Genomic DNA, 23,737 nt, shown 5'->3' on the forward strand with positions numbered 1-23,737 from the left:
ATCAAAAACAATAGTCATATGCTTGAAATTACGTGCTAAGTTGCTTTATAAATTTTTTTTTGGTTTTTTAGCACTTTTTTGCATAAAGTGGTTTAAATTTGGTTTGTTTTGCAACACTATTTGGTACATACTATTGTGTTAAAATTGTTAGAATGGAAAACATTACTCATATGTTTGAATTTACATGCTAAGTTGCTTTTTTCATGTTTTTGTTAGATTTTTTAGCACTTTCTCGTATAAAGTTTTTCAAACTTGATTTGTTTTGCACGAAACATGGCACCAAATACTATTTAGTTTATATTATTTTGTTGAAATGGTTTGACCCGAAAACAATAGTCGTGTACTTGAAATTACGTACTAAGTTGCGTTTTTAATGTTTTTTTTTTTATAGTTTTTGGCACTTTCCCGCAGAAAATGGCTCAAACTTGGTTTGTTTCGCTAGAAACCAAGCACACAACACTATTTGCGATAAATTATTGTCTAGAAATGGTTAGAATAAAAAAAATAGTCATATGCTTGAAATTACATTCTAAGTTGCATTTTAAAAAAATTTTTTAGATTTTTTATCACTTTCTCGAATAAAGTGGTTCAAACTTGATTTTTTTGGCAACAAACAAGGCGCACAACACTATTTGGTATATATTATTGTGTTGAAATGGTTAGAATCGAAAACAACAGTCATATTCTTGAAATTACGTTTAAGTTGCTTTTTTCAAGTTTTTTAAAGATTTTTTAGCACTTTCTCGCATAAAGTCGTTCAAACTTGGTTTGTTTTGCACGAAAAATGGCACCCAACACTATTTAGTTTATATTATTATGTTGAAATGGTTAGACTCGAAAATAATAGTCATGTACTTGAAATTACGTGCTAAGTTGCCTTTTAATGTTTTTAATTTTTATTTTGGCACTTTCCCACAGAAAGTGGCTCAAACATGGTTTGTTTCGCAGGATACTCGGCACACGATACTATTTGGTATAAATTATTGTGTTGAAATTGTTGGAATCGAAAAAAGTAGTCATATGTTTGAAATTACGTGCTAAGTTACTTTTTAAAATATTTTTTATTTTTTTTAGAACTTTCTCGCATAAAGTAGTTCAAACTTTGTTTTTTCCCAACAAACAAGGCACAGAACAATATTTGGTATATATTATTGTGTTGAAATGGTTAGAATCGAACACAATAGTCATGTACTTGAAATTACATGCTAAGTTGCGTTTTTAATTTTTTTATATTTTTTTTAGGCAATTTCACGCATAAAATGATTCAAACATGATTTGTTTCGCACGAAACGTAGCACACAACACTATTTGGTATAAATTATTGTGTTGAAATGGTTAGAACCAAAAACAATAGTCATATGCTTGAAATTACGTGCTAAGTTGCTTTTTAGGCACTTTCTTGCATAAAGTGGTTTAAATTTGGTTTGTTTGGCAACACTATTTGGTACATTTTATTGTGTTAAAATGGTTAGAATGGAAAACATTACTCATATGTTTGAATTTACGTGCTAAGTTGCTTTTTTCAAGTTTTTGTTAGATTTTTTAGCACTTTCTCGTATAAAGTTGTTCAAACTTGATTTGTTTTGCATGAAACATGGCACCAAATACTTTTTAGTTTATATTATTGTGTTGAAATGGTTTGACCCGAAAACAATAGTCATGTACTTGAAATTACGTGCTAAGTTGCGTTTTTAATTTTTTTTTTATAGTTTTTGGCACTTTCCCGCAGAAAGTGGCTGAAACTTTGTTCGTTTCGCACGAAACTCGACGCACAACACTATTTGGTATAAATTATTGTGTTGCAATGGTTGGAATCGAAAACAATAGTCATACGCTTGAAATTACGTGTTAAAGTTCGTTTTAAATATTGTTTTTGGCAACAAACAAGGCACACAATACTATTTGATATATATTATTATGTTGAAATGGTTAGAATCGCAAACAATAGTCACGTACTTGAAATTACGTGTTAAGTTGCGTTTTTAATGTTTTAAATATTATTTTGGCAATATCTCGCATAAAATTATTCAAACTTGGTTTGTTTCGCACGATACCAAGCACACAACACTATTTGCTATAAATTATTGTGTAGAAATGGTTAGAATCGCAAACAATAGTCATGTACTTGAAATTACGTGTTAAGTTGTGTTTTTAATGTTTTTTTTATAGATTTTGGCACTTTCCCGCAGAAAGTGGGTGAAACTTTGTTCGTTTCGCACGAAACTCGACCCACAACACTATTTGGTATAAATTATTGTGTTGAAATGGTTGGAATCAAAAACAATAGTCATATGCTTGAAATTACGTGCTAAGTTGCTTTATAAATTTTTTTTTGGTTTTTTAGCACTTTTTTGCATAAAGTGGTTTAAATTTGGTTTGTTTTGCAACACTATTTGGTACATACTATTGTGTTAAAATTGTTAGAATGGAAAACATTACTCATATGTTTGAATTTACATGCTAAGTTGCTTTTTTCATGTTTTTGTTAGATTTTTTAGCACTTTCTCGTATAAAGTTTTTCAAACTTGATTTGTTTTGCACGAAACATGGCACCAAATACTATTTAGTTTATATTATTTTGTTGAAATGGTTTGACCCGAAAACAATAGTCGTGTACTTGAAATTACGTACTAAGTTGCGTTTTTAATGTTTTTTTTTTTATAGTTTTTGGCACTTTCCCGCAGAAAATGGCTCAAACTTGGTTTGTTTCGCTAGAAACCAAGCACACAACACTATTTGCGATAAATTATTGTCTAGAAATGGTTAGAATAAAAAAAAATAGTCATATGCTTGAAATTACATTCTAAGTTGCATTTTAAAAAAATTTTTTAGATTTTTTATCACTTTCTCGAATAAAGTGGTTCAAACTTGATTTTTTTGGCAACAAACAAGGGGCACAACACTATTTGGTATATATTATTGTGTTGAAATGGTTAGAATCGAAAACAACAGTCATATTCTTGAAATTACGTGCTAAGTTGCTTTTTTCAAGTTTTTTAAAGATTTTTTAGCACTTTCTCGCATAAAGTCGTTCAAACTTGGTTTGTTTTGCACGAAAAATGGCACCCAACACTATTTAGTTTATATTATTATGTTGAAATGGTTAGACTCGAAAATAATAGTCATGTACTTGAAATTACGTGCTAAGTTGCCTTTTAATGTTTTTAATTTTTATTTTGGCACTTTCCCACAGAAAGTGGCTCAAACATGGTTTGTTTCGCAGGATACTCGGCACACGATACTATTTGGTATAAATTATTGTGTTGAAATTGTTGGAATCGAAAAAAGTAGTCATATGTTTGAAATTACGTGCTAAGTTACTTTTTAAAATATTTTTTATTTTTTTTAGAACTTTCTCGCATAAAGTAGTTCAAACTTTGTTTTTTCCCAACAAACAAGGCACAGAACAATATTTGGTATATATTATTGTGTTGAAATGGTTAGAATCGAACACAATAGTCATGTACTTGAAATTACATGCTAAGTTGCGTTTTTAATTTTTTTATATTTTTTTTAGGCAATTTCACGCATAAAATGATTCAAACATGATTTGTTTCGCACGAAACGTAGCACACAACACTATTTGGTATAAATTATTGTGTTGAAATGGTTAGAACCAAAAACAATAGTCATATGCTTGAAATTACGTGCTAAGTTGCTTTTTAGGCACTTTCTTGCATAAAGTGGTTTAAATTTGGTTTGTTTGGCAACACTATTTGGTACATTTTATTGTGTTAAAATGGTTAGAATGGAAAACATTACTCATATGTTTGAATTTACGTGCTAAGTTGCTTTTTTCAAGTTTTTGTTAGATTTTTTAGCACTTTCTCGTATAAAGTTGTTCAAACTTGATTTGTTTTGCATGAAACATGGCACCAAATACTATTTAGTTTATATTATTGTGTTGAAATGGTTTGACCCGAAAACAATAGTCATGTACTTGAAATTACGTGCTAAGTTGCGTTTTTAATTTTTTTTTTATAGTTTTTGGCACTTTCCCGCAGAAAGTGGCTGAAACTTTGTTCGTTTCGCACGAAACTCGACGCACAACACTATTTGGTATAAATTATTGTGTTGCAATGGTTGGAATCGAAAACAATAGTCATACGCTTGAAATTACGTGTTAAAGTTCGTTTTAAATATTGTTTTTGGCAACAAACAAGGCACACAATACTATTTGATATATATTATTATGTTGAAATGGTTAGAATCGCAAACAATAGTCACGTACTTGAAATTACGTGTTAAGTTGCGTTTTTAATGTTTTAAATATTATTTTGGCAATATCTCGCATAAAATTATTCAAACTTGGTTTGTTTCGCACGATACCAAGCACACAACACTATTTGCTATAAATTATTGTGTAGAAATGGTTAGAATCGCAAACAATAGTCATGTACTTGAAATTACGTGTTAAGTTGTGTTTTTAATGTTTTTTTTATAGATTTTGGCACTTTCCCGCAGAAAGTGGGTGAAACTTTGTTCGTTTCGCACGAAACTCGACCCACAACACTATTTGGTATAAATTATTGTGTTGAAATGGTTGGAATCAAAAACAATAGTCATATGCTTGAAATTACGTGCTAAGTTGCTTTATAAATTTTTTTTTGGTTTTTTAGCACTTTTTTGCATAAAGTGGTTTAAATTTGGTTTGTTTTGCAACACTATTTGGTACATACTATTGTGTTAAAATTGTTAGAATGGAAAACATTACTCATATGTTTGAATTTACATGCTAAGTTGCTTTTTTCATGTTTTTGTTAGATTTTTTAGCACTTTCTCGTATAAAGTTTTTCAAACTTGATTTGTTTTGCACGAAACATGGCACCAAATACTATTTAGTTTATATTATTTTGTTGAAATGGTTTGACCCGAAAACAATAGTCGTGTACTTGAAATTACGTACTAAGTTGCGTTTTTAATGTTTTTTTTTTTATAGTTTTTGGCACTTTCCCGCAGAAAATGGCTCAAACTTGGTTTGTTTCGCTAGAAACCAAGCACACAACACTATTTGCGATAAATTATTGTCTAGAAATGGTTAGAATAAAAAAAAATAGTCATATGCTTGAAATTACATTCTAAGTTGCATTTTAAAAAAATTTTTTAGATTTTTTATCACTTTCTCGAATAAAGTGGTTCAAACTTGATTTTTTTGGCAACAAACAAGGCGCACAACACTATTTGGTATATATTATTGTGTTGAAATGGTTAGAATCGAAAACAACAGTCATATTCTTGAAATTACGTGCTAAGTTGCTTTTTTCAAGTTTTTTAAAGATTTTTTAGCACTTTCTCGCATAAAGTCGTTCAAACTTGGTTTGTTTTGCACGAAAAATGGCACCCAACACTATTTAGTTTATATTATTATGTTGAAATGGTTAGACTCGAAAATAATAGTCATGTACTTGAAATTACGTGCTAAGTTGCCTTTTAATGTTTTTAATTTTTATTTTGGCACTTTCCCACAGAAAGTGGCTCAAACATGGTTTGTTTCGCAGGATACTCGGCACACGATACTATTTGGTATAAATTATTGTGTTGAAATTGTTGGAATCGAAAAAAGTAGTCATATGTTTGAAATTACGTGCTAAGTTACTTTTTAAAATATTTTTTATTTTTTTTAGAACTTTCTCGCATAAAGTAGTTCAAACTTTGTTTTTTCCCAACAAACAAGGCACAGAACAATATTTGGTATATATTATTGTGTTGAAATGGTTAGAATCGAACACAATAGTCATGTACTTGAAATTACATGCTAAGTTGCGTTTTTAATTTTTTTATATTTTTTTTAGGCAATTTCACGCATAAAATGATTCAAACATGATTTGTTTCGCACGAAACGTAGCACACAACACTATTTGGTATAAATTATTGTGTTGAAATGGTTAGAACCAAAAACAATAGTCATATGCTTGAAATTACGTGCTAAGTTGCTTTTTAGGCACTTTCTTGCATAAAGTGGTTTAAATTTGGTTTGTTTGGCAACACTATTTGGTACATTTTATTGTGTTAAAATGGTTAGAATGGAAAACATTACTCATATGTTTGAATTTACGTGCTAAGTTGCTTTTTTCAAGTTTTTGTTAGATTTTTTAGCACTTTCTCGTATAAAGTTGTTCAAACTTGATTTGTTTTGCATGAAACATGGCACCAAATACTTTTTAGTTTATATTATTGTGTTGAAATGGTTTGACCCGAAAACAATAGTCATGTACTTGAAATTACGTGCTAAGTTGCGTTTTTAATTTTTTTTTTATAGTTTTTGGCACTTTCCCGCAGAAAGTGGCTGAAACTTTGTTCGTTTCGCACGAAACTCGACGCACAACACTATTTGGTATAAATTATTGTGTTGCAATGGTTGGAATCGAAAACAATAGTCATACGCTTGAAATTACGTGTTAAAGTTCGTTTTAAATATTGTTTTTGGCAACAAACAAGGCACACAATACTATTTGATATATATTATTATGTTGAAATGGTTAGAATCGCAAACAATAGTCACGTACTTGAAATTACGTGTTAAGTTGCGTTTTTAATGTTTTAAATATTATTTTGGCAATATCTCGCATAAAATTATTCAAACTTGGTTTGTTTCGCACGATACCAAGCACACAACACTATTTGCTATAAATTATTGTGTAGAAATGGTTAGAATCGCAAACAATAGTCATGTACTTGAAATTACGTGTTAAGTTGTGTTTTTAATGTTTTTTTTATAGATTTTGGCACTTTCCCGCAGAAAGTGGGTGAAACTTTGTTCGTTTCGCACGAAACTCGACCCACAACACTATTTGGTATAAATTATTGTGTTGAAATGGTTGGAATCAAAAACAATAGTCATATGCTTGAAATTACGTGCTAAGTTGCTTTATAAATTTTTTTTTGGTTTTTTAGCACTTTTTTGCATAAAGTGGTTTAAATTTGGTTTGTTTTGCAACACTATTTGGTACATACTATTGTGTTAAAATTGTTAGAATGGAAAACATTACTCATATGTTTGAATTTACATGCTAAGTTGCTTTTTTCATGTTTTTGTTAGATTTTTTAGCACTTTCTCGTATAAAGTTTTTCAAACTTGATTTGTTTTGCACGAAACATGGCACCAAATACTATTTAGTTTATATTATTTTGTTGAAATGGTTTGACCCGAAAACAATAGTCGTGTACTTGAAATTACGTACTAAGTTGCGTTTTTAATGTTTTTTTTTTTATAGTTTTTGGCACTTTCCCGCAGAAAATGGCTCAAACTTGGTTTGTTTCGCTAGAAACCAAGCACACAACACTATTTGCGATAAATTATTGTCTAGAAATGGTTAGAATAAAAAAAAATAGTCATATGCTTGAAATTACATTCTAAGTTGCATTTTAAAAAAATTTTTTAGATTTTTTATCACTTTCTCGAATAAAGTGGTTCAAACTTGATTTTTTTGGCAACAAACAAGGCGCACAACACTATTTGGTATATATTATTGTGTTGAAATGGTTAGAATCGAAAACAACAGTCATATTCTTGAAATTACGTGCTAAGTTGCTTTTTTCAAGTTTTTTAAAGATTTTTTAGCACTTTCTCGCATAAAGTCGTTCAAACTTGGTTTGTTTTGCACGAAAAATGGCACCCAACACTATTTAGTTTATATTATTATGTTGAAATGGTTAGACTCGAAAATAATAGTCATGTACTTGAAATTACGTGCTAAGTTGCCTTTTAATGTTTTTAATTTTTATTTTGGCACTTTCCCACAGAAAGTGGCTCAAACATGGTTTGTTTCGCAGGATACTCGGCACACGATACTATTTGGTATAAATTATTGTGTTGAAATTGTTGGAATCGAAAAAAGTAGTCATATGTTTGAAATTACGTGCTAAGTTACTTTTTAAAATATTTTTTATTTTTTTTAGAACTTTCTCGCATAAAGTAGTTCAAACTTTGTTTTTTCCCAACAAACAAGGCACAGAACAATATTTGGTATATATTATTGTGTTGAAATGGTTAGAATCGAACACAATAGTCATGTACTTGAAATTACATGCTAAGTTGCGTTTTTAATTTTTTTATATTTTTTTAGGCAATTTCACGCATAAAATGATTCAAACATGATTTGTTTCGCACGAAACGTAGCACACAACACTATTTGGTATAAATTATTGTGTTGAAATGGTTAGAACCAAAAACAATAGTCATATGCTTGAAATTACGTGCTAAGTTGCTTTTTAGGCACTTTCTTGCATAAAGTGGTTTAAATTTGGTTTGTTTGGCAACACTATTTGGTACATTTTATTGTGTTAAAATGGTTAGAATGGAAAACATTACTCATATGTTTGAATTTACGTGCTAAGTTGCTTTTTTCAAGTTTTTGTTAGATTTTTTAGCACTTTCTCGTATAAAGTTGTTCAAACTTGATTTGTTTTGCATGAAACATGGCACCAAATACTATTTAGTTTATATTATTGTGTTGAAATGGTTTGACCCGAAAACAATAGACATGTACTTGAAATTACGTGCTAAGTTGCGTTTTTAATGTCTTTTTATAGTTTTTGGAACTTTCCCGCAGAAAGTGGCTCAAACATGGTTCGTTTCGCACGAAACTCGACGCACAACACTATTTGGTATAAATTATTGTGTTGAAATGGTTGGAATCCAAAACAATAGTCATATGCTTGAAATTACGTGTTAAGGTTCTTTTTAAATATTTTTTTGGCAACAAACAAGGCACACAACACTATTTGGTATATATTATTGTGTTGAAATGGTTAGAATCGCAAACAATAGTCATGTACTTGAAATTACGTGTTAAGTTGCGTTTTTAATGTTTTTTTTATAGTTTTTGGCACTTTCCTGCAGAAATGGTTAGAAACGTTGTTCGTTTCGCACGAAACTCGACGCACAACACTATTTGGTATAAATTATTGTGTTGAAATGGTTGGAATCAAAAACAATAGTCATATGCTTGAAATTACGTTCTAAGTTGCTTTTATAAAAATTTTTCTAGCTTTTTTATCACTTTCTCGAATAAAGTGGTTCAAACTTGATTTGTTTGGCAACAAACGAGGCGCACAACAGTATTTGGTATATATTATTGTGCTGATAATGGTTAGGATCGAAAACAACAGTCATATGCTTGAAATTACGTGCTAAGTTGCTTTTTTCAAGTTTTTCTAAGATTTTTTAGCACTTTCTCGCATAAAGTCGTTCAAACTTGGTTTGTTTTGCACGAAAAATAGCACCCAACACTACTTAGTTTATATTATTATGTTGAAATGGTTAGACTCGAAAATAATAGTCATGTATTTGAAATTATGTGCTAAGTTGCATTTTTAATGTTTTTAATATTTTTTTGGGCACTTTCCTGCAGAAAGTGGCTCAAACTTGGTTTGTTTCGCACGAAACTCGGCACACGATACTATTTGGTATAAATTATTGTGTTGAAATTGTTGGAATCGAAAACAATAGTCATATGCTTTAAGTTACGTGTTAAGGTTCTTTTTTAAATATTTTTTTGGCAACAAACAAGGCACACAACATTATTTGGTACATATTATTGTGTTGAAATGGTTAGAATCGCAAACAATAGTCATGTACTTGAAATTACGTGTTAAGTTGCGTTTTTGATGTTTTAAATATTATTTTGGCAATATCTCGCATAAAATTATTCTAACTTGCTTTGTTTCGCACGAAGCCAAGCACACAACACTATTTGCTATAAATTATTGTGTAGAAATGGTTAGAATCAAAAACAATAGTCATATGCTTGAAATTACGTTCTAAGTTACTTTTTAAAAATTTTTTTTAGCTTTTTTATCACTTTATCGAATAAAGTGGTTCAAACTTGATTTGTTTGGCAACAAACAAGGCGCACAACACTAATTGGTATATATATTATTGTGCTGATAATGGTTAGAATCGAAAACAACAGTGAGATGCTTGAAATTACGTGCTAAGTTGCTCTTTTCATGTTTTTTTAAGATATTTTTCCACTTTCTCGCATAAAGTCGTTCAAACTTTGTTTGTTTTGCACGAAAAATGGCACCCAACACTATTTAGTTAACATTATTATGTTGAATCGAAAATAATAGTCATGTACTTGAAATTACGTGCTAAGTTGCATTTTTAATGTTTTTAATATTTTTTTTGGGACTTTCATGCAGAAAGTGGCTCAAACTTGGTTCTTTTCGCATGAAATTCTGCACACGATACTATTTTGTATAAATTATTTTGTTGAAATTTTTGGAATCAAAAAAAGTAGTCATATGTTTGAAATTATGTGCTAAGTTACTTTTTAAAATTATTTTTATTTTTTTTAGAACTTTCTCGCATAAAGTAGTTCAAAATTTTTTTTTCGCAACAAACAAGGTACAGAACAATATTTGGTATATATTATTGTGTTGAAATGGTTAAAATCGAACACAATAGTCATGTACTTGAAATTACATGCTAAGTTGCGTTTTTAATGTTTTTTATATTTTTTTGGCAATTTCACGCATAAAATGATTCAAATATGATTTGTTTCGCACGAAACCTAGCACACAACACTATTTGGTATAAATTATTGTGTTGAAATGGTTAGAATCAAAAACAATAGTCACATGCTTGAAATTACGTGCTAAGTTGCTTTTTAAAATTTTTTTTGGTTTTTTAGCATTTTCTGTCATAAAGTGGTTTAAATTTGGTTTGTTTGGCAACACTATTTGGTACATATTATTGTGTTAAAATGGTTAGAATGGAAAACATTACTCATATGTTTGAATTTACGTGCTAAGTTGCTTTTTTCAAGTTTTTGTTAGATTTTTTAGCACTTTCTCGTATAAAGTTGTTCAAACTTGGTTTGTTATGCACGAAACATGGCACCAAATACTATTTAGTTTATATTATTGTGTTGAAATCGTTTGACCCGAAAACAATAGTCATGTACTTGAAATTACGTGCTAAGTAGCGTTTTTAATGTTTTTTTTATAGTTTTTGGCACTTTCCCGCAGAAAGTGGCTGAAACTTGGTTCGTTTTGCACGAAACTCAACGCACAACACTATTTGGTATAAATTATTGTGTTGAAATGGTTGGAATCGAAAACAATAGTCATATGCTTGAAATTACGTCTTAAGGTTCTTTTTAAATATTTTTTTGGCAACAAACAAGGCACACAACACTATTTGGTATATATTATTTTGTTGAAATGGTTAGAATCGCAAATAATAGTCATGTACTGTAAATTACGTGTTAAGTTGCGTTTTTAATGTTTTAAATATTATTTTGGCAATATCTCGCATAAAATTATTTAACATTGGTTTGTGTCGCACGAAGCCAAGCACACAACACTATTTACTATAAATTATTGTGTAGAAATGGTTAGAATCAAAAACAATAATCATATGCTTGAAATTACGTTCTAAGTTGCTTTTTAAAAATTTTTTTTAGCTTTTTCATCACTTTCTCGAATAAAGTGGTTCAAACTTGATTTGTTTGGCAACAAACAAGGCGCACAACACTATTTGGTATATATTATTATGCTGATAACTAAAAGGCGCACAACACTATAAATTATTGTGTAGAAATGGTTAGAATCAAAAACAATAGTCAAAAGCTTGAAATTACGTTCTAAGTTGCTTTTCTAAAAATTTTTTTAGCTTTTTTTATCACTTTTTCGAATAAAGTGGTTCAAACTTGATTTGTTTGGCAACAAAAAAGGCGCACAACACTATTTGGTATATATTATTGTGCTGCTAATGTTTAGAATCGAAAACAACAGTCATATGCTTGAAATTACGTGCTAAGTTGCTTTTTTCAAGTTTTTAAAGATTTTTTAGCACTTTCTCGCATAAAGTCGTTCAAACTTGGTTTAATTTGCTCGAAAAATAGCACCCAACACTATTTAGTTTCTATTATTATGTTGAAATGGTTAGACTCGAAAATAATAGTCATGTACTTGAAATTACGTGCTAAGTTGCATTTTTAATGTTTTTAATATTTTTTTTGGCACTTTCCCGCAGAAAGTGGCTCAAACTTGGTTTGTGTCGCACGAAACTCGGCACACGATACTATTTGGTATAAATTATTGTGTTGAAATTGTTGGAATCGAAAAGAATAGTCATATGAATGAAATTACGTGTTAAGGTTCTTTTTAAATATTTTTTTGGCAACAAACAAGGCACACAACACTATTTGGTATTTATTATTGTGTTGAAATGGTTAGAATCGCAAACAACAGCCATGTACTTGAAATTACGTGTTAAGTTGCGTTTTTAATGTTTTAAATATTATTTTTGCAATATCTCGCATAAAATTATTCAAACTTGGTTTGTTTCGCACGAAGCCAAGCACACAACACTATTTACTATAAATTATTGTGTAGAAATGGTTAGAATCAAAAACAATAATCATATGCTTGAAATTACGTTCTAAGTTGCTTTCTTAAAATTTTTTTTTGCTTTTTTATCACTTTCTCGAATAAAGTGGTTCAAACTTGATTTGTTTGGGAACAAACAAGGCGCACAACACTATTTGGTATATATTATTGTGCTGATAATGTTTAGAATCGAAAACAACAGTCATATGCTTGAAATTACGTGCTTAGTTGCTTTTTTCAAGTTTTTTAAAGATTTTTTAGCACTTTCTCGCATAAAGTCGTTCAAACTTGGTTTGTTTTGCACGAAAAATGGCACCCAACACTATTTAGTTTATATTATTATGTTGAAATAGTTAGACTCGAAAATAATAGTCATGTACTTGAAATTACGTGCTAAGTTGCATTTTTAATGTTTTTAATATTTCTTTTGGCACTTTCTCGCAGAAAGTGGCTCAAACTTGGTTTGTTTCACACGAAACTCGGCACACGATACTATTTGGTATAAATTATTGTGTTGAAATTGTTGGAATCGAAAAAAGTAGTCATATGTTTTAAATTACGTGCTAAGTTACTTTTTAAAATTTTTTTTATTTTTTTAGAACTTTCTCGCATAAAGTAGTTCAAACTTTGTAACTTTCTCGCATAAAGTAATTCAAACTTTGTTTTTTGCCAACAAACATGGCACAGAACAATATTTGGTATATATTATTATGTTGAAATGGTTAGAATCGAACACAATAGTCATGTACTTGAAATTACATGCTAAGTTGCGTTTTTAATGTTTTTTATATTTTTTTGGCAATTTCACGCATAAAATGATTCAAATATTTTTTTTTATTTTTTTTTTAGAACAATATTTGATATATATTATTGTGTTGAAATGGTTAGAATCGAACACAATAGTCATGTACTTGAAATTACATGCTAAGTTGCACTTTTAATGTTTTTTATATTTTTTTGGCAATTTCACGCATAAAATGATTCAAACATGATTTGTTTCGCACGAAACCTAGCACACAACACTATTTGGTATAAATTATTGTGTTGAAATGGTTAGAATCAAAAACAATAGTCATATGCTTGAAATTACGTGCTAAGTTGCTTTTTAAAATTTTTTTTGGTTTTTTAGCACTTTCTTGCATAAAGTGGTTTAAATTTGGTTTGTTTGGCAACACTATTTGGTACATATTATTATGTTAAAATGTTAGAATGGAAAACATTACTCATATGTTTGAATTTACGTGCTAAGTTGCTTTTTTCAAGTTTTTGTTAGATTTTTTAGCACTCTCTCGTATAAAGTTGTTCAAACTTGGTTTGTTTTGCACGAAACATGGCACCAGATACTATTTAGTTTATATTATTGTGTTGAAATGGTTTGACCCGAAAACAATAGTCATGTATTTGAAATAACGTGCTAAGTTGCGTTTTTAATGTTTTTTTTTATAGTTTTTGGCACTTTCCCGCAGAAAGTGGCTTAAACTTTGTTCGTTTCGCATGAAACTCAACGCACAACACTATTTGGAATAAATTATTGTGTTGAAATGGTTGGAATCGAAAACAATAGTCATATGCTTGAAATTTCGTGTTAAGGTTCTTTTTAAATATTATTTTGGCAACAAACAAGACACCCGACACTATTTGGTATATATTATTGTGTTGAAATGGTTAGAATCGCAAACAATAGTCCTGTACTTGAAATTACGTGTTAAGTTGCGTCTTTATTGTTTTAAATATTATTTTGGTAATATCTCGCATAAAATTAGTCAAACTTGGTTTGTTTGGCACGAAGCCAAGCACGCAACACTATTTACTAAAAATTATTGTGTAGAAATGGTTAGAATCAAAAACAATAGTCATAAGCTTGAAATTACGTTCTAAGTTGCGTTTATAAAAATTTTTTAGCTTTTTTATCACTTTCTCGAATAAAGTGGTTCAAACTTGATTTGTTTGGCAACAAACAAGGTGCACAACACTATTTGGTATATATTATTGTGCTGATAATGTTTAGAATTGAAAAAACCAGTCATATGCTTGAAATTACGTGCTAAGTTGCATTTTTAATGTTTTTAATATTTTTTTTGGCACTTTCCCGCAGAAAGTGTCTCAAACTTGGTTTGTTTCGCACGAAATTGTTGGAATCGAAAAAAATAGTCATATGTTTTAAATTACGTGCTAAGTTACTTTTTAAAATTTTTTTTATTTTTTTTAGGAACTTTCTCGCATAAAGTAGTTCAAACTTTGTTTTTATCCTACAAACAAGACACAGAACAATATTTGGTATATATTATTGTGTTGAAATGGTTAGAATTGAACACCATAGTCATGTATTTGAAATTACATGCTAAGTTGCGTTTTTAATGTTTTTTATATTTTTTTTGGCAATTTCACGCATAAAATGATTCAAACATGATTTGTTTCGCACGAAACCTAGCACACAACACTATTTGGTATAAATTATTGTGTTGAAATGGTTAGAATCAAAAACAATAGTCATATGCTTGAAATTACGTGCTAAGTTGCTTTTTAAAAATTTTTTTGGTTTTTTTAGTACTTTCTTGCATAAAGTGGTTTAAATTTGGTTTGCTTGGCAACACTATTTGGTACTTATTATTATGTTAAAATGGTTAGAATGGAAGACATTACTCATATGTATGAATTTACGTGCTAAGTTGCTTTTTTCAAGTTTTTGTTAGATTTTGTAGCACTTTCTCGAATAAAGTTGTTCAAACTTGGTTTGTTTTGCACGAAACATGGCACCAAATACTATTTAGTTTATATTATTGTGTTGAAATGGTTTGACTCGAAAAAAATAGTCATGTACTTGAAATTACGTGCTATGTTGCGTTTTTAATGTTTTTTTTTATAGTTTTTGGCACTTTCCGGCAGAAAGTGGCTCAAACTTGGTTTAATTCGCATGAAACGCGACGCACAACACTATTTGGTATAAATTATTGTGTTGAAATGGTTGGAATCGAAAACAATAGTCATATTCTTGAAATTACGTGTTAAGCTTCTTTTTAAATATTTTTTTGGCAACAAGCAAGGCACACAACACTATTTGGTATATATTATTGTGTTGAAATGGTTAGAATCGCAAACAATAGTCATGTACTGTAAATTACATGTTAAGTTGCGTTTTTAATGTTTTAAATATTATTTTGGCAATATCTCGCATAAAATTATTCAAACTTGGTTTGTTTCGCACGAAGCCAAGCACACAACACTATTTACTATAAATTATTGTGTAGAAATGGTTAGAATCAAAAACAATAGTCATAAGCTTGAAATTACGTTCTAAGTTGCTTTTTTAAAAATTTTTTTTGCTTTTTTATCACTTTCTCGAATAAAGTGGTTCAATCATGATTTGCTTGGCAACAAACAAGGAGTACAACACTATTTGGTATATATTACAACAGTCATATTCTTGAAATTACGTGCTAAGTTGCTTTTTTCAAGTTTTTTAAAGATTTTTTAGCACTTTCTCGCATAAAGTCGTTCAAACTTGGTTTGTTTTGCACGAAAAATGGCATCCAACACTATTTAGTTTATATTATTATGTGGAAATGGTTAGACTCGAAAATAATAGTCATGTACTTGAAATTACGTGCTAAATTGCATTTTTAATGTTTTTAATATTTTTTTTGGCATTTTCCCGCAGAAAGTGGCTCAAACTTGGTTTGTTTCGCACGAAACTCGGCACACGATACTATTTGTATAAATTATTGTGTTGAAATTGTTGGAATCGAAAAAAGTAGTCATATGTTTGAAATTACGTGCTAAGTTACTTTTTAAATTTTTTTTATTTTTTTTAGAACTTTCTCGCATAAAGTAGTTCAAACTTTGTTTTTTTGCCAACAAACAAGGCACAAAACAATATTTAGTATATATCATTGTGTTGAATTGGTTAGAATCGAACACAATAGTCATGTACTTGAAATTACATGCTAAGTTGCGTTTTTAATGTTTTTTTGATTTTTTTGGCTATTTCACGCATAAAATGATTCAAACATGATTTGTTTCGCACGAAACCTAGCACACAACACTATTTGGTATTAATTATTGTGTTGAAACAGTTAGAATCAAAAACAATAGTCATATGCTTGAAATTACGTGCTAAGTTGCTTTTTAAAAATTTTTTAGGTTTTTTAGCACTTTCTTGCATAAAGTGGTTTAAATTTGGTTTGTTTGGCAACACTATTTGGTACATATTATTATGTTAAAATGGTTAGAATGGAAAACATTACTCATATGTTTGAATTTACGTGCTAAGTTGATTTTTTCAAGTTTTTGTTAGATTTTTTAGCACTTTCTCGTATAAAGTTGTTCAAACTTGGTTTGTTTTGCACGAAACATGGCACCAAATACTATTTAGTTTATATTATTGTGTTGAAATGGTTTGACCCGAAAACAATATTCATGTACTTGAAATTACGTGCTAAGTTGCGTTTTTAATGTTTTTTTGATCATTTTTGGCACTTTCCGCAGAAAGTGGCTGAAACTTGGTTCGTATCGCACGAAACTCGACGCACAACACTATTTGGTATAAATTATTGTGTTGAAATGGTTAGAATCGAAAACAATAGTCATATGCTTGAATTACGTGTTAAGCTTCTTTTTAAATATTTTTTTGGCAACAAACAAGGCACACAACACTATTTGGTATATATTATTGTGTTGAAATGGTTAGAATCGCAAACAATAGTCATGTACTGTAAATTACGTGTTAAGTTGCGTTTTTAATGTTTTAAATATTTCTTTGGCAATATCTCACATAAAATTATTCAAACTTGGTTTGTTTCGCACGAAGCCAAGCACACAACACTATTTTCTATAAATTATTGTGTAGAAATGGTTAGAATCAAAAACAATAGTCATATGCTTGAAATTAAGTTCTAAGTTGCTTTTTTAAAAATTTCTTTAGCTTTTTTATCACTTTCTCGAATAAAGTGGTTCAAACATGATTTGCAACGCGCACAACACTATTTGGTATATATTATTGTGTTGAAATGGTTAGAATCCAAAACAACAGTCATATGCTTAAAATTACGTGCTAAGTTGCTTTTTTCAATTTTTTTAATGATTTTTTAGCACTTTTTCACATAAAGACGTTCAAACTTGGTTTGTTTTGCATGATAAATGGCACCCAAAACTATTTAGTTTATATTATTATGTTGAAATGGTTAGACTCGAAAATAATAGTCATGTACTTGAAATTACGTGCTAAGTTGCCTTTTTAATGTTTTTAATTTTTTTTTTGGCATTTTCCCGCAGAAAGTGGCTCAAACATGGTTTGTTTCGCACGAAATTCGGCACACGATATTATTTGGTATAAATTATTGTGTTGAAATTGTTGGAATCAAAAAAAGTAGTCATATGTTTGAAATTACGTGCTAAGTTACTTTTTAAAATATTTTTTATTTTTTTTAGAACTTTCTCGCATAAAGTGGTTCAAACTTTGTTTTTTGCCAACAAACAAGGCACAGAAAAATATTTGATATATATTATTGTGTTGAAATGGTTAGAATCGAACACAATAGTCATGTACTTGAAATTACATGCTAAGTTGCACTTTTAATGTTTTTTATATTTTTTTGGCAATTTCACGCATAAAATGATTCAAACATGATTTGTTTCGCACGAAACCTAGCACACAACACTATTTGGTATAAATTATTGTGTTGAAATGGTTAGAATCAAAAACAATAGTCATATCCGTGAAATTACGTGCTAAGTTGCTTTTTAAAAATTTTTTTGGTTTTTTAGCACTTTCTTGCATAAAGTGGTTTAAATTTGGTTTGTTTGGAAACACTATTTGGTACATATTATTATGTTAAAATGGTTAGAATGGAAAACATTACTCATATGTTTGAATTTACGTGCTAAGTTGCTTTTTTCAAGTTTTTGTTAGATTTTTTAGCATTTTCTCGTATAAAGTTGTTCAAACTTGGTTTGTTTTGCACGAAACATGGCACCAAATACTATTTAGTTTATATTATTGTGTTGAAATGGTTTGACCCGAAAACAATAGTCATGTACTTGATATTACGTGCTGAGTTGCGTTTTTTATGTTTTTTTTTTATAGTTTTTGGCACTTTCCCGCAGAAAGTGGCTTAAACTTGGTTCGTTTCGCATGAAACTCGACGCACAACACTATTTGGAATAAATTATTGTGTTGAAATGGTTGGAATCGAAAACAATAGTCATATGCTTGAAATTACGTGTTAAGGTTCTTTTTAAATATTGTTTTGGCAACAAACAAGGCACACAACACTATTTGGTATATATTATTGTGTTGAAATGGTTAGAATCGCAAACAATAGTCATGTACTTGAAATTACGTGTTAAGTTGCGTTTTTAATGTTTTAAATATTATTTTGGTAATATCTCGCATAAAATTAGTCAAACTTGGTTTGTTTCGCACGAAGCCAAGCACACAACACTATTTACTATAAATTATTGTGTAGAAATGGTTAGAATCAAAAACAATAGTCATAAGCTTGAAATTACGTTCTAAGTTGCTTTTTCAAAATTTTTTTAGCTTTTTTATCACTTTCTCGAATAAAGTGGTTCAAACTTGATTTGTTTGGCAACAAACAAGGTGCACAACACTATTTGGTATATATTATTGTGCTGATAATGTTTAGAATCGAAAACAACAGTCATATGCTTGAAATTACGTGCTAAGTTGCTTTTTTCAAGTTTTTAAAAGATTTTTTAGCACTTTCCCGCATAAAGTCGTTCAAACATGGTTTGTTTTGCACGAAAAATGGCACCCAACACTATTTAGTTTATATTATTATGTTGAAATGGTTAGACTCAAAAATAATAGTCATGTACTTGAAATTACGTGCTAAGTAGCCTTTTAATGTTTTTAATTCTTTTTTGGCACTTTCCCGCAGAAAGTGGCTCAAACTTGATTTGTTTCGCACGAAACTCGACGCACAACACTATTTGGAAAAAATTATTGTGTTGAAATGGTTGGAATTGAAAACAATAGTCATATGCTTGAAATTACGTGTTAAGGTTCTTTTTAAATATTATTTTGGAAACAAACAAGGCACACAACACTATTTGGTATATATTATTGTGTTGAAATGGTTAGAATCGCAAACAATAGTCATGTACTTGAAATTACGGGTTAAGTTGCGTTTTTAATGTTTTAAATATTATTTTGGCAATAACTCGCATAAAATTATTCAAACTTGGTTTGTCTCGCACGAAACCAAGCACACAACACTATTCGCTATAAACTATTCTGTAGAAATGGTTAGAATCAAAAACAATAGTTATAGGCTTGAAATTACGTTCTAAGTTGCCTTTTTAAAATTTTCTTTAGCTTTTTTATCACTTTCTCGAATAAAGTGGTTCCAACTTGATTTGTTTGGAACCAAACAAGGCGCACAACACTATTTGGTATATATTATAGTGTTGATAATGGTTAGAATCGAAAACAACGGTCATATGTTTAAAATTACGTGCTAAGTTGCATTTTTCATGTTTTTTTAAGATTTTTTAGCACTTTTTCGCATAAAGACGTTCAAACTTGGTTTGTTTTGCACGAAAAATGGCACGCAACACTATTTAGTTTATATTATTATGTTGAAATGGTTAGACTCGAAAATAATAGTCATGTACTTGAAATTACGTGCAAAGTAGCCTTTTAATGTTTTTAATTTTTTTTTTGGCACTTTTCCGCAGAAAGTGGTTCAAACTTGGTTTGTTTCGCACGAAACTCGGCACACGATACTTTTTGGTATAAATTATTGTATTGAAATTGTTGGAATCGAAAAAAGTAGTCATATGTTTGAAACTACGTGCTAAGTTACTTTTTAAAATTTTTTTTTTTAGAACTTTCTCGCATAAAGTAGTTCAAACTTTGTTTTTTGCCAACAAACAAGGCACAGAACAATATTTGGTATATATTATTGTGTTGAAATGGTTAGAATCGAACACAATAGTCATATACTTGAAATTACATGCTAAGTTGCGTTTTTAATGTTTTTTATATTTTTTTTGGCAATTTCACGCATAAAATGATTCAAACATGATTTGTTTCGCACGAAACCTAGCACACAACACTATTTGGTATAAATTATTGTGTTGAAACAGTTAGAATCAAAAACAATAGTCATATGCTTGAAATTACGTGCTAAGTTGCTTTTTAAAATTTTTTTAGGTTTTTTAGCACTTTCTAGCAGAAAGTGGTTTAAATTTGGTTTGTTTGGCAACACTATTTGGTACATATTATTGTGTTAAAATGGTTAGAATGGAAAACATTACTCATATGTTTGAATTTACGTGCTAAGTTGCTTTTTTCAAGTTTTTGTTAGATTTTTTAGCACTTTCTCGTATAAAGTTGTTCAAACTTGGTTTGTTTTGCACGAAACATGGCACCAAAAACTATTTAGTTTATAATATTATGTTGAAATGGTTGACTCGAAAACAATAGTCATGTACATGAAATTACGTGCTAAGTTGCGTTTTTAATGTTTTTTTTTTATAGTTTTTGGCACTTTCCCGCAGAAAGTGGCTCAAACTTGGTTTGTTTCACACGAAACTCGACGCACGACACTATTTGGTATAAATTATTGTGTTGAAATGGTTGGAATCGAAAACAATAGTCATATGCTTGAAATTACGTGTTAAGGTTCTTTTTAAATATTGTTTTGGCAACAAACAAGGCACACAACACTATTTGGTATATATTATTGTGTTGAAATGGTTAGAATCGCAAACAATAGTCATGTACTTGAAATTACGTGTTAAGTTGCGTTTTTAATGTTTTAAATATTCTTTTGGAAATATCTCGCATAAAATTATTCAAACTTGGTTTGTTTCGCACGAAACCAAGCACACAACACTATTCGCTATAAACTATTCTGTAGAAATGGTTAGAATCAAAAACAATAGTTATATGCTTGAAATTACGTTCTAAGTTGCTTTTTTAAAAATTTTTTTAGCTTTTTTATCACTTTCTTGAATAAAGTGGTTCAAACTTGATTTGTTTGCAACCAAACAAGGCGCACAACACTATTTGGTATATATTATAGTGTTGATAATGGTTAGAATCGAAAACAACAGTCATATGCTTAAAATTACGTGCTAAGTTGCTTTTTTCATGTTTTTTTAAGATTTTTTAGCACTTTTTCGCATAAAGACGTTCAAACATGGTTTGTTTTGCACGAAAAATGGCACCCAACACTATTTAGTTTATATTATTATGTTGAAATGGTTAGACTCGAAAATAATAGTCATGTACTTGAAATTACGTGCTAAGTTGCCTTTTTAATGTTTTTAATTTTTTTTTTGGCATTTTCCCGCAGAAAGTGGCTCAAACTTGGTTTGTTTCGCACGAAATTCGGCACACGATACTATTTGGTATAAATTATTGTGTTGAAATTGTTGGAATCGAAAAAAGTAGTCATATGTTTGAAATTACGTGCTAAGTTACTTTTTAAAATATTTTTTTTTTTAGAACTTTCTCGCATCAAGTAGTTCAAACTTTGTTTTTTGCCAACAAACAAGGCACACAACACTATTTGGTATATATTATTGTGTTGAAATGGTTAGAATCGCAAACAATAGTCATGTACTTGAAATTACGTGTTAAGTTGCGTTTTTAATGTTTTAAATATTTTTTATGCAATTTCACGCATAAAATGATTCAAACATGATTTGTTTCGCACGAAACCTAGCACACAACACTATTTGGTATAAATTATTGTGTTGAAATGGTTAGAATCAAAAACAATAGTCATATGCTTGAAATTACGTGCTAAGTTGCTTTTTAAAATTTTTTTTGGTTTTTTAGCATTTTCTGTCATAAAGTGGTTTAAATTTGGTTTGTTTGGCAACACTATTTGGTACATATTATTGTGTTAAATTGGTTAGAATGGAAAACATTACTCATATGTTTTAATTTACGTGCTAAGTTGCTTTTTTCAAGTTTTTGTTAGATTTTTTAGCACTTTCTCGTATAAAGTTGTTCAAACTTGGTTTGTTTTGCACGAAACATGGCACCAAAAACTATTTAGTTTATAATATTATGTTGAAATGGTTGACTCGAAAACAATAGTCATATACATGAAATTACGTGCCAAGTTGCGTTTTTAATGTTTTTTTTTAATAGTTTTTGGCACTTTCCCGCAGAAAGTGGCTCAAACTTGGTTTGTTTCACACGAAACTCGACGCACAACACTATTTGGTATAAATTATTATGTTGAAATGGTTGGAATCGAAAACAATAGTCATATGCTTGAAATTACGTGTTAAGGTTCTTTTTAAATATTGTTTTGGCAACAAACAAGGCACACAACACTATTTTGTATATATTATTGTGTTGAAATGGTTAGAATCGCAAACAATAGTCATTTACTTGAAATTACGTGTTAAGTTGCGTTTTTAATGTTTTAAATATTATTTTGGCAATATCTCGCATAAAATTATTCAAACTTGGTTTGTTTCGCACGAAACCAAGCACACAACACTATTTGCTATAAATTATTGTGTAGAAATGGTTAGAATCAAAAACAATAGTTATATGCTTGAAATTACGTTATAAGTTGCCTTTTTAAAATTTTTTTTTAGCTTTTTTATCACTTTCTCGAATAAAATGGTTCAAACTTGATTTGTTTGGTAACAAACAAGGCGCACAACACTATTTGGTATATATTATAGTGTTGATAATGGTTAGAATCGAAAACAACAGTCATATGCTTAAAATTACGTGCTAAGTTGCTTTTTTCAAGTTTTTTAAAGATTTTTTAGCACTTTTTCGCATAAAGACGTTCAAACTTGGTTTGTTTTGCACGAAAAATGGCACCCAAAACTATTTAGTTTATATTATTATGTTGAAATGGTTAGACTCGAAAATAATAGTCATGTACTTGAAATTACGTGCTAAGTTGCCTTTTTAATGTTTTTAATTTTTTTTTTGGCATTTTCCCGCAGAAAGTGGCTCAAACTTGGTTTGTTTCGCACGAAATTCGGCACACGATACTATTTGGTATAAATTATTGTGTTGAAATTGTTGAAATCGAAAAAAGTAGTCATATGTTTGAAATTACGTGCTAAGTTACTTTTTAAAATATTTTTTTTTTAGAACTTTCTCACATAAAGTAGTTCAAACTTTGTTTTTTGCCAACAAACAAGGCACACAACACTATTTGGTATATATTATTTTGTTGAAATGGTTAGAATCGCAAACAATAGTCATGTACTTGAAATTACGTGTTAAGTTGCGTTTTTAATGTTTTAAATATTTTTTTTGGTAATTTCACGCATAAAATGATTCAAACATGATTTGTTTCGCACGAAACCTAGCACACAACACTATTTGGTATAAATTATTGTGTTGAAATGGTTAGAATCAAAAACAATAGTCATATGCTTGAAATTA

This window comes from Amaranthus tricolor, chromosome 15 (genome assembly GCF_026212465.1).
Source record: "Amaranthus tricolor cultivar Red isolate AtriRed21 chromosome 15, ASM2621246v1, whole genome shotgun sequence".
Classification (NCBI taxonomy): Eukaryota; Viridiplantae; Streptophyta; class Magnoliopsida; order Caryophyllales; family Amaranthaceae; genus Amaranthus; species Amaranthus tricolor.